The 12375-nt window shown below is 37.3% G+C and overlaps 3 long non-coding RNA genes across 4 annotated transcripts in view; all 3 read left to right on the top strand.

The window, feature by feature from the left end:
• Positions 1-12375, top strand: part of LOC137468434 (uncharacterized) — a 386683-nt gene that overhangs the window by 311633 nt on the left and 62675 nt on the right. The window lies entirely within an intron of this gene.
• LOC137468433 (uncharacterized) overlaps positions 1-12375 on the top strand; it is a 43755-nt gene that overhangs the window by 6664 nt on the left and 24716 nt on the right. The window lies entirely within an intron of this gene.
• Positions 8038-8912, top strand: LOC137468436 (uncharacterized). The gene is made up of 2 exons (XR_010995941.1): positions 8038-8563; positions 8731-8912. It is a non-coding gene; the product is annotated as an uncharacterized lncRNA (long non-coding RNA).

Below are 12375 nucleotides of genomic sequence, written 5' to 3' on the forward strand. Positions count from 1 at the left end.
AGATGTAGGTATGTAGGGCAGTATAAAAGGATCAGATATAGTGAATAGATATGGTAAAAAATTGGACATATAGAGTAAAAATTTAGAGTTTGGTTAGACTAAAGCCATTGAGAAGAAGAAAATGACCCAGGGAAAGCAAAAAGGGACAGAAAGGATGCTTTGGAGAAATGGTTGGGCAATGGAAAAATGTATGATTGGGAGCTGATGGGATGGAAAAAAGATAAAGATCAGAAAACACTATGCCTTGTGCTAGAGGAAAGAAACGGAAATCTGTGTTTCATGGGTTGAATCTGAACCATGCTGCATTTTGTTGTATCACCATAACTCTTCATGTAAGTCTGCAACATCAGGAAACTTAATTACTGTAGCATCTGCTGCTTATCTAGGAGGAAAAGTGTTTGACTTGGCATTCCTTGGGGTCTTTTGATGCATTAAAAGATGTTGGAGCAAGTCCAGAGGAGGGCTGTGAAGATAATTGGAGGGATGAAGCAATTCTCCTGGAGGAAAGGCTGAGTGAATTAGGATTGTTCAGCCTGGAAGAGAGAAGGCTTCAGGGTGACCTAATTGCAGTCTTCCAGTATCTGAAGGGAGCCTACAAGAAAGATGAAGAGGGACTTTTTACAGGGCATGTAGTAACAGGACAAGAGGGAATCAAATAAAAATTGAAAGAGAACAGATTTAGATTGGATATTAGGAAATAATTCCTTACTGTGAGGGCAGAAAGTCAATGGAACAAGTTGCCCAGAGAAGCTGTGGATACTCCATCCCTGGAAGTGTTCAAGGTCAGGCTGAATGGAGCACTGAGGAACCTGAAAGGTGTCCCTGCCCATGGCAGGGCTGTTGGAACTAGATGATCTTTAAGTCCCCTTCCAACACAAACCATTTTATGTTCTACAATATGTAACATAAGGAACTAAAATACAGTTCTCACTGGCATTTGCTTCAGTAGCTATTCTTGGTCATTGTGAAGAAACCCCAAAAGTCTGAGGAGTTCTTCTGGGACTTCCTGTTGAGACCAAACCTGAATCCTGCTAAGAGGAAGGTAGAACAAAGAAAGGCCATTAAACCCTGCAGTGAATTGAGCCATGTCTTTGTTATCAGATTCTGAATTGTTCTCAAGTTCTTGGATTTCATCTTCATGCTGGCTGTGTCTAGACCCTATCTAGAGGAAAGCCAGGTATGCACCAAACTTAACCTTTACATCTCTGCATCCAGATGTCCATAAATGTATGGAAAACCATAGTGTTTTCTAATTGGTATGTCAATAGGTCAGTCCATCAAATGCAGACTTAAGCAAAGAAAATCAGATCCCTACAACTGTAAGAGTTGCTTAGGTTTTTGTTTTTGTTGGTTTGTTTTTTGTTTTTTTTTCTGGCAGGAATCTTAAGTATTAGTGATTTCTAAGAGTTTTCTGATGTCTCTTTGGACATTCTGCTAGTTTTACTGCCATCAGACAATAAAATTAGCTTACTTACATATGTCTAAATTTCAACTAGTAATGTAGTAGCAAGATTTTGTGCACTTTTCAAGTTAATATGGACAAGGTCCTGATTTCATTAATTTATGTGAATACCTTATGACTAAAATTACAGTATGATACCTGTTTTTCCCTGCTTTGCGTATGATATATATGTAAGACCACTGCAGAGTCTAGAGGTAAACGAATGTAGTTTGGACATTTTTTTACGTATCAGTAGGATTGTGGTACTGGGACCTTCTGAATGATACCAACCACAAAACCTCTCTAGCAATTGCTGGTTTCATTCTAGTAACATACTGGACCCACTACACACATATAATTTTTTTTTTTTTTTTTTTTTAATGAATTACCCAATATTGAAGTTAAAACTTCAGGCTGTTTCTTAAAGTGAGGAAGGATGTGTAGCATGATCACTGGGTCATATAGTGAATCTCTAACTCAATTATTGATGATAACAATGAGAGTAAATATTATGTTTTATTAGGTGTGTAGGCCTAACAGAAACAACACCACTCAGCCTCTACTTATGTTTGCCACTTTCAGTCCCCAGAAAGAAAAACGTGAATTAAAACTGATGAGAAATGCATTCACTGGGGTATATGTCGCACAGCTGCAGTAGGGATAATTGGAAGCTTAAACCCTAATCCTGCAAACACTTAAGCGGTGCTACTTCAGTGCATGCAGGTTGACTTAAATGCAATTACTCATTTTTTCAAAAGCACACCTGCTAAATCATATGATAGAGAGGGGCAGAAATGGGGCTTTATTTAGCATGAACTACTGAAACTCTGTGCAAGGAAACAGACCGGTGGAATTACAGTTGACTCATACAACATTTTCACATACCTGTGCATACATTATTCATTTCTCCAATATTCTTCAAGATGTTGAAATTTTTTGATGGAGTAGTATACTTATATTCAAAAAGAACAAAATAAGTAGCAATCCCATAGCAAAAAGAGGTATGCTTAAATTAATCTATGTGTATCCATGTGTACAGGCATATGCCTTTGGTATAATGATTTGTCAGTGAAGAATGTTGGATAGATGTAGTTATTAGTGTTTGTGCCTGTCATGAACTCACTCTCAGCAAGCTCTGAGGTCTTTAGTGTTATGGTATTATTTACTTTTACTCTTTTAATCTGAAAGAGCAGCCTGAGATCAGTAAGGGTATGGTTTTATCTTAATCTTCACTCCTTTCTTCATAAACATGCAGATGTTCAGCCTTCTAGTAACACCAATGATGACTTTTTGATGCATGAGGACAATAGAATAAAGTAATTTCACCTTAAACACTATTAAAACTGATAGTCTGGATATATTAATACCAGAAGGAAATACTGCTTGTGCCTTTTTGGACATTGGAAAAATATCACAATAGAGTTTGGAGTGAGGTTGCTTTTTCCTCCTTTTACTCCCTAGTGACAGAGTGTGACATGTTGCTGGGCTTTTCTAGAAGGATATGTTTGAATTTACTTTTCTTAGCTCAACTATGATCAATAGAATTGGCAGTTTGAGATATCCTCATTTTGCCTAGTGGGAAGTTCCTAACCAATACTGCTTCCGGGAAAACACTGATGGAATTTCTTAAGTTTTTATCCTCCATGTATGTTAAAGGTTTTCAGTTATGGGTTTCATATGTAATGTATGTAAAACATTTTAGTATTCGAAAGATATTCTAATTTAGTGAACTTTTGACTACACCTGATAGAAAACATGAACCTCTTGGAATATGGGGGAAACTATCTTATGTTTGTTTTCTTAATTTCCTTATCTGGGGTGCCAGAGGAGATGAGTATGTCAGCAGTAAGAATAATGCAGAGGAAGCTTGTTGATTGAGGGATGAATAGGTGGCAAAAGCAGTTTTGCCCAGCCTGTATTTGACACCTGGAAGTGTTTCTCTGTTTCTGCATCTGGATGCATCTTCTGGCTGTATCTCAGTCCTAGGGGTAGATGAGAAGGTGCCACGTTTCTTGTCAAGTCACGTAAAATTCTCCTGTTGATCTCAGAGGGCAAAGTGTGACATTGGCACTAATGTTACAGTTGGTTTGTTTTTTTTTTTAACTGATATTAACAGAGATTTTTCTTCCTCCATACCAGTAACTCATCTCCATCATGTTCTGGGTTTCACTGGATGGAAGGACACGCATGCACCTGGCTGGATACCACTGAATAATCTGGCCAGGCCTCCATCTGGATGATTTGAGGGCAGTAGAACTGTATGGTACAATGTGAGCATACATTCCAACAGCTAGACAATGCCTGTGCATGCACAGGTGAGACTCTGCCATTTTTAGGATATCCTAGACAAAGGCATGCCATTCATTGTGTACTGCCATCTAGTTGGGATACAGGCTACCAAAACATTTTCTGAGGTACACATGAGCTAGGCCAAAATAAAGTAAGGGCCTTCATAGACTAAGCAGCATGAAAAAAAGTCGCCATTCTTGTGCTTTTGTAATTAAAATGATCCAGACTCTTGTGTTTTGCAATGACTTCGGCAGTTCTGCTGTGCATTGTCTACTATTTCAGACTTACACAGGTTTTTGACATATCTGTTCCTGCTCCAAAGTCATTTGAAAAGACAGTTAAGAAGTATATGAACCACTTCTAGACCATGAAAGCTTCTCTGTATGTCTAGGGAACTTTGTGGTCCTGAAACACAGGCAGTGCTTGACTTTGCAGAGTCACCTAGTAGGAGATGTTTGAGGGCAGGCAGAGGGGCAGCATCAGGAATTCTCCTCATCAGTGAGCTCTCCTCATCATGTCCTCATTCTTTGTACTGCCAGTGGACAGGGATAGGCACACTTGTAGCACACAAGCTGGCCAAACGGATTGAAACATCCAGTCAGGGTTTGAGTGTCTCCAAGCAAGTAACAGACTCCATAACTTCTCTGGGCTATCCACCAAGGGTGAGCTAAATTGTGCCTTTAGAAGTACCTGTTCCACATGAAGAAAACCTAGATGATCATTCAGTTGGAGGCATCTGATTGAGGTGTAATAAGGCCTGCCCCTATGATCACTTAAACTAAGACTTAGGCAGCATAGAGGTGGCATAGATTTGGCTCTCTTTCATCATATTCCATTCCCTTGCCTGTACTTGTCCTTTATTTGGAGGTAATTTTAGGGATGTGTATAATATTAATTATGCAATTACTGCAATTACTTTCTATCCTCATGATGCAAAATCAAAAATTGTATTAACCAGTCCAGGTCATCCATGAGCCTTTACCCAAAACACAAAATAACTTCTTTTAAAGTTGAAAATCAGTCTGAACTGCTATTCTTTTTGTGGGAGACATTTTTCAGTTCGTCTATGACAGTATGTGTACAAGTATGCTTTGTTCAGCTTGTTAATCTAAAATTGACATATTTGTAAATATTGCATAGAGTAGTTTGAATTACTTGTTGTTTGTGTTGCATTACAAGTAGCTTTGGGCTCCTGAATGATCTTGGCATAGTTTCATGTGATCTAAGATCTAATACCTTTTGTCTTGTAGTTTAAGAGTATAGCAGTGAAATTTCTGTCATGCTCTGAAATTTAATGGAATAGATTTGTAGCCAAATGGCTAGTAAAGATGTCTGAAAACTTTTAGGAATGTGTGAGCAAAATGTTTGGCACTAGTGTTACTATAATTTGTGTGAGTTGTATGTGTATACTTTAGGTATATATGCACATACACTGTATATGAACACATAGATATGTGTATGACTTGCTGATCTAAAAATCTTTAAGATTACTTTAATATAGGGATTTTTTAATCCTGGAATTCTATCTTGTCATCAACAGGAAATATGATCACTCTTAACTGGAATTCTTTCCTTGATGAGATTGTATTTGTATCTGAAGGAGTGTATCTAGTACTATTTAAGGTCAAAGCAGACAAAGGTAGTACTCTTATAATTACTTTGTTTTCACTAAAAGGGGGCACAAAGAAGCAATGATACTTGCCAAACTAATATTGGAAGTCTGTAGAAATTAAATCTGATTCAACCATGAGCACATTATATATTTACCTGATGAGGGAGGGAAATGTTCATACCTGTTGGTCAAGTAGATACATGAGTTTGGGATTTGTTTTCCTTTTTTTTTTTTTTTCCTATTTTTTACCCAGATTTTAATTTAGATGAAGAGGAATGAGAGTGTCTTTGTGGTGTCTGTGTAGTGTATTGATTTCAATGTTGTACCTTAAAGGGCTAATTTACCATGTGTATCTTATCTATATGAGTATGTCCTTCATGTCCAGTCTAATAAATGTTAAGTTCCTGGGTGTTTTTAGTGGGACTGGGATAAATCAATCTTTTTTGTATCCCCAGGGCATTTTTCTCTGCATCACAGAGTTGCCCTTTTACCTGTTCAGTGTAATTTAACCTGAGTCAGGAAATCAGTTTAATCTGTGTCTGGAAAACAAACAAATCTAAGAAGTAAATGCTCCTCCAATCCCTGAGGATTTAATATTTTCCATCACAGTCATGTAACTCAGTAAATTAAGCTCCAAAAACCAAAGTAAATAAAAGAAGTAATTCTGTCCCAAGTCCTCAGGGACAACCTAGATTATTAAAACCAGTTTGGTGAAAGTCTGTGTGATGAAGTTGACTTTTTTTCCTATCTACCTGTGTTTAATCATTCTCCAAAACATTTTTGTTCTCCAGTTACATAAATCTTGGTAAATTTGAGGTAGGGAAGTAGAATAAATCCTGAGTTCTCCACTCTCCTGTGAATGAGCTCTTAAGCCTCAAAGTGTAGCATGGCCAAAGAACAGGACTTTATCTCTGAACTAGTTTCAGATAAATAAGAAGGAACCTTTTACTCTTATTCTTCATAGAAGACTTGGTTTCAATCTATGCCAGAAGTCTTTGAGAAAAAACGTACTTGAAAAGGTGATTCTAGCCTTATATCTTGGCAAAATAGCTGCAAATCCCAGTTGCTTTCCTTTAGACTTTAGCCTAGTTGTAGTTACTCTTCTGAATTACTCATGCATAATGAAAAAGATGTGTCATCTTAAACTTTGCAAATCATAACCATTGCAAATTTGTAGGGTTAGGAATGGGGAAGAATTACCTATGGATTTCTTTGAATATCAGTCAGGTTTGACATTGAAGTTTATGCTGTTATTTGTAGCAATAGTAACAATAGCAATTAGAGTTCAACAGGTTTCATCCATAGGTGCAACATTTGCATTTCAAGGGCAGTGTGTGGTGAGTGCCTTTAATACAGTCACTCCCCAGTGAAAACAGCAGTGGTGGTGGCAGTATTAAAGTGGTTAGTAAGGATGCCTCAGCCCAGGCCACCACATAGCAACCACTAGGTTTCTAAGGACAAATAGCTCTTGCCTGCCCTAAGCAACTCAGTGAGAACATCAAAACATGCCTTGTGAGAGACCTCTAATACCCATTAGTGGTAGCAACTGTTACCTCAATCATGAATGACACAGCCCTAATTATTAAGGTAATTAGAAGTTATAACACTGGCAATATTAAAGGGAGAACTTCTAAAGCCCATTAACAATGTTACTTTAAGTGATCTAGCTGTGAACTGTTCAAATCTCTAATTACATTATATGTCTGTCTTAAAGGGTGATGTAATTAAGTGATGGGAGAGGGAATGAATATATAGAGACTCCTATACTATACTTTGTAAGTACTATTTTCACAGAAACCAACCTCAGTAATGTCATTATGTCATTTAGGGGTAGGGTTTTTTGTTTGACTCTATACCACATGTAGCTAAAAAATCTTTAGAATATATAAAAATTATATATCATGGTGTGGTATAGTGATATTATCAAAATGAATTTGGATTGGATACATTACTCAGGCATGACAAAACCATCAATGCAGTCGCTTTGTTCATATGACCTCAAACAGCTCTACATTTCAACATCACCCATGTAAGTGGGTAAATACTCATGTCCTTTATATCCTGCACGGAGGAAACAATTTTAAATATTTTAGAAGAAAATACATAAAATGTTATAAAAATGAGTCAAGTTTATTAAAAGCTAACAACAGTTATGCCTGCGTAAGAACTGATGACAGACTTCTGCATTTTGACCTTTAGGTGTTCACAAATTTAAATTGAGGACCAGAGAACAGAGGAAGCTTAGCACCAATCCCTTCTTTTCAGATTGGAAAGAAAGTTAGAAAAAAAAAGGGAGTATAGTGGAAAACAGAGTTGGATGGATAGAGGATATTGTAATTCTCCAGTCTTTGGTGAGTTTTCAGATTGCTTTCCATGAATTACAAGAAGTAGAGGATTAGTGCTTTCCCACATTCAGTAAAATATTCATTATCTCAGCAAAGAGAAACAAAATCAAGTAATTCCCTCTTCCTGGTTCCTTTTGTTTAGAAATTGGCTATTTTTTTCTGAGCATGAGACCTCCAAATTCTCAGAAACTGGATCCAAGTGCTTCTGCCTTTGCCAAAACCTCACCATCTGTATGCATATGCAGCCATAGTAGCAAAATTCATTGTCAAGTTAGATGATTACATTTTTTAAATGTTTCTCCTAAATTCAGTGAAAGTAGAAAAGGTCTGTATACAACAAAGCAAATTAAAATCTATGCTCTTTTATTCTGCTCATCTTTTCGCATTTGATATCCCATCATGAGCTGACAACTCTGATTAATCATCATTTTAGAGATGATTAGTGGATGATCCTTCTACTCTTCCTCCAAATTCTATGGGGTGTCTGAAGTGAGGAAAATTTGTCAGCATACTTGAGCATAACAAGGTCTGACTGTCACTTTTGTGTGGGGACACTGGCCCACATTCAGCCCTCTGTGAATGCTCCCCTGCTTGTACCACAAGAATCACAGAATACTAGAAGGGTTTGGGTTGAAAGTCCAAGCAGTTTTCGCAAAGACTTGGAACAAGCATTTGTGAACACCTGATCAAATGTAGTTTTCCAGGATCTGACTCGAGTTGGATGTAGAGCCCAATCAGAGCAAGGCAAGTCAAAGGCAATAGAAGGGTAAAGATACACAAGACAAGCATATAGGCAAGACCTGGGATCAGAAGCTAAGCCAAAGGGCAGGAAACTCGGTACAGATGTACCAAGTTGAAGGGCAAAACAAGAGAGAGGTCAGAGGCAACAGTCTGGAAGCCAAGGAATTACAATGCAAAGCAGAGCATAGGAAGGAGAGCAAGACACAAGAGGAGCCAAAGGCAGATTAAGCAGTTAGGATGTGATTATTCCTTTGACACCCTGGGCAAAGAAGCAGCCAGGTTCAGCTGTTTGTGTTTATCAGGGCTTCAGGGGTCAACAAAGGCTGGAAAAGAGAGGCCTGGCAGGTCCCTGGAGCTAGAACAAGCTGGAAGTTTCTTTCTGCTTTCTAGTACCCAGTCAAACATAAGGCTTAAACATTTCAGCCTGCAAATAGCCATTATTAAACGACTGTTTTGAGATGAGCAAGGAAAGGATTTAAATAAATTCTGTGCATATGTGCCTGATTTACTCAGGGGCATGTGTGGAGACATGGATATTGAAATAGGCAGTGACCTGACCTTGGTCCCCAGACTTCACAGGATATGGCACCCAAGTTATTTGTGTCACTGGTGAGCATAGGTTAAGTATTTCTATGAAAATATACTACAACAGTAGGGATAAAAGTGAGAAAATGAGGTGTGATACCTTACTGTGTTTGATTTGATGATTATGAAAGTAGGTTTTTAAGGTTAAAGGAAAGGAGATACCTTCAGCAGGTAGTATAACATCACATAGCAAGGTGTATATTCATGAAGTCTATTCAAAGTTTTCTGTATTTTAGAATACATTTTGAAAGAAAAGTCACTCCATAAAGTTAATTACAGAAATATTATGATGATGCTTAAATTGTACTCGAATTGATGCTGAAAGTCTGGAGATTATATAGTGAATGATTTTTTCCTAGAGAAAGACATCCAAGCTCCCAGATGTCAGAGGGCAATCGAGCCTTTCATTCTCAGTCGTATCTTAATCCTCACTGTCTTTTCTAATTCTGAGGTGCTGATTCTGAGAGGAGCTCCATGACCTCATAATTTAAGCTTTTTCTTACCTTCCATGCACATTATAGTACAGTCCTTAATTTCACAATTGCTTATCTAGTCTCAAATCAAACAACATAAACTACATTATTTCTATGAACACCTTTAATAACAGCTAGAAATGTTCAGTCATTCTGTTCTCCCTTTTGCTTCCACATGGAGAGTAATATGAACATTACTACTGATGTGTGGGGGTTTTTTTAACTGAAGCTTCTCAAAGATTATGAGAACATTGTCTACAAGGTCAAAATGCTCTACGAAAATAAAATACATACAGTACAGGTGGTTTTGATCATATGACTAATCAAGAGTTGTGTAATAAATTGAAGCCATACCTCTCTTCTCTTTGAAGTAGAAAGAGGGGAAGAGGGCAAATGAGTGAAGTTCTGGCACAAAGATAAGGCAGAACTGTTGTTCACCAAATTCCACATTATATGAAGTAGAGGCTACTCAATGAAAACAGTAGGAAACTGAGTTAAAACAAAAAAGCCGACAATCCTTTTACCTACTGTACAGTGAATTTCCAGAACTTGCTACCACAAGAGATTGCAGATGCAGTCCCTCAGAGGGTCTTCAACACAGGAATCAGAAAAATTGATGGATGAGTCCATAAAGTGATTAGAAGGACTAGACAGGGAGGTGCCCTCTGAAATCCCTGGTGTAATTATTTGTGTGCTAAGGGAATACAGAAGAAATGGACTTCAAATAATTACTAGGCTCACATGCTGTCCATGAATGACATCTCCTTTTGCCATTGAGACAAAATAATGGACTACAACACAGTAGCTTCATGTTCTCATGCATTTTGCTGCTTGTGGCTTTGGGTCACCTTGCCAATATACTATCTGCTAATTCATTCCTTTTGAAGCAGTTTCAGCGACTCTTTTCCACCATACACTGAGATTTTATCTGTTGACTGGCCGTAAGGTATCTCTTGTAAAACAGTTGTTTGGATGTAGGTGATGAGGTGACTATTTGACTAAGTAATCTGGGAAGACAGAGTGCACATCAAGACTAAATGGTGCTCTGTACAAATTAAGTGTGAACAGCTTGTCAGAGAAATAAAGACGTAGAGAGGGAAAGACCATTTACTCAACCTTGGGATAACTACATTAAACCTGATTTTATTCTGTCTTCAAGGGTCTTCATTATTCTTTCTAAATATGTGGTGAAGTTGGAATTTTGTAACAAAAAAAAAAAAAAAAAAGAGGAAAGAAAATTGTGGTTGTTTCTAGACTAGCAACTTACAAACTTGCAGTAAGGGTAATATACTGACTAACTGGTACACAGCAAAGAACAACATTCCTAAGGGTGAGATGGTAACAAAAGCTGAAATACTGGAGTATTTCTGAAGTTCCTAGCGATGGGGGCCATTTTTTGCACAGGCTGGCTTGAGCACTGATGCTGCCAGCATCTCCCTGACAGAGGCACCTTCCTGAAAACATATTTAGACAAATAAATTCCTTTAGCTGTGGTAGGATAATGGAACTGAGACTTTATGGGATTTGTAGCAGCAGTGTGCAAAATCAGCACAGGTATGTGAATTCTTAATGTTGCCCTTAACTGACTGCTTGGTCCCAGTTCAAATTTTGTCATGTTTTCACATTGATCATATATTCCTAGCTGGGAATTTATATTACATCCATTAACCAAGAGAATTCAGTCACAGGTCTTCTCTAAGCTGAACAAAGTCTATAGGAGTGAGCAGGAAATGCAACTCACTGCAGATGGTTCTTGAGTGGGAATCTGGGACTCTTAATCCTTGTTTTTCTATCAGTGTGGCAAGTCACTTCACTACCAGCTTCAGTCCTGCTTGTTTTCTTTAAACTAGAAGAGGGAGATCATAACATAGGAAGTGTGACTCGATGTTACCTATTATTCTTTAGAGTTTGGCTGAGACCCTTTTCTGATTCAGCATTCAAATTCTTGTGTTAAGATAGGTGGTTCACATGCTATGTTTCTGCCTCCTGCTAGGGACAGGGAAGTACTTAGGAAAAAATAAACTTCTTCTTGCTAAGAACTTATTTTAGGAAATATTTTGCCACATATATTTAATTATATTTTATTTAATTAGTTCTATTCTTGCTAACAAACTTGATTATATGAGCATTTTTAGAAGAAAAAGTATATAGGCCTAAAAACATAAGAAAAGCCACTTAAAATACAAATATTTGTGGGCATCTTCTGTGGCTACAGTGTTTAGTTTTCATTATTATCCCATTCCTGGCAAGCATAAAAAATTTGGGACTACAAACTTCAAAATTATAAAACCTTTCAGTTAAAGCTGTGTCTGTAGGGTGGAGCCCATGGTCTGGTGTGCATTAATGGACCAGTCTGCACAATGTATTGTGGCTCGTTTCCTCTGGTGAGTGAGAATTTTTTTATTTATGTAACAGAGACTCCCATTTTTTGATCCATGTGACTCCAACTCCCATTTTCTTATTAAACAGGCTTCTGCAATAACAAACATGATATAAACTTAGAGCCATGGTAAAAGCAACTTGTACTACTTAATGTAGACATTGTCCTTGTATGTTTTATTTTATTAGAATTTTAGATAAGTTTAATATTAAACATTTATCAGAAGACTATAGAGTTTATGTAAAAAGTATATCCTCTTACTAAAACCTTGATTCACCTGAAGAGTTCTGATAACACATATAAATCACTCAAATTCCATTTTTGTTTGGTTATTTAAACATCAGATCCCCAGTTGAACCAATCCTGCTTCTGCATTATCCCATATTAAATTTTTAAGCTTCCAGCTTAATATTGTTCCTCCTTACTGTTTATCAAGTGGATAACTGGCAAAGTGTTCCCTTTTTTTATTGTGATTTATATGCACTGTAAATACTTCAATCCATTTTCTC

The sequence above is a fragment of the Anomalospiza imberbis genome, chromosome 2 (assembly GCF_031753505.1).
Source record: "Anomalospiza imberbis isolate Cuckoo-Finch-1a 21T00152 chromosome 2, ASM3175350v1, whole genome shotgun sequence".
Taxonomy (NCBI): Eukaryota; Metazoa; Chordata; class Aves; order Passeriformes; family Viduidae; genus Anomalospiza; species Anomalospiza imberbis.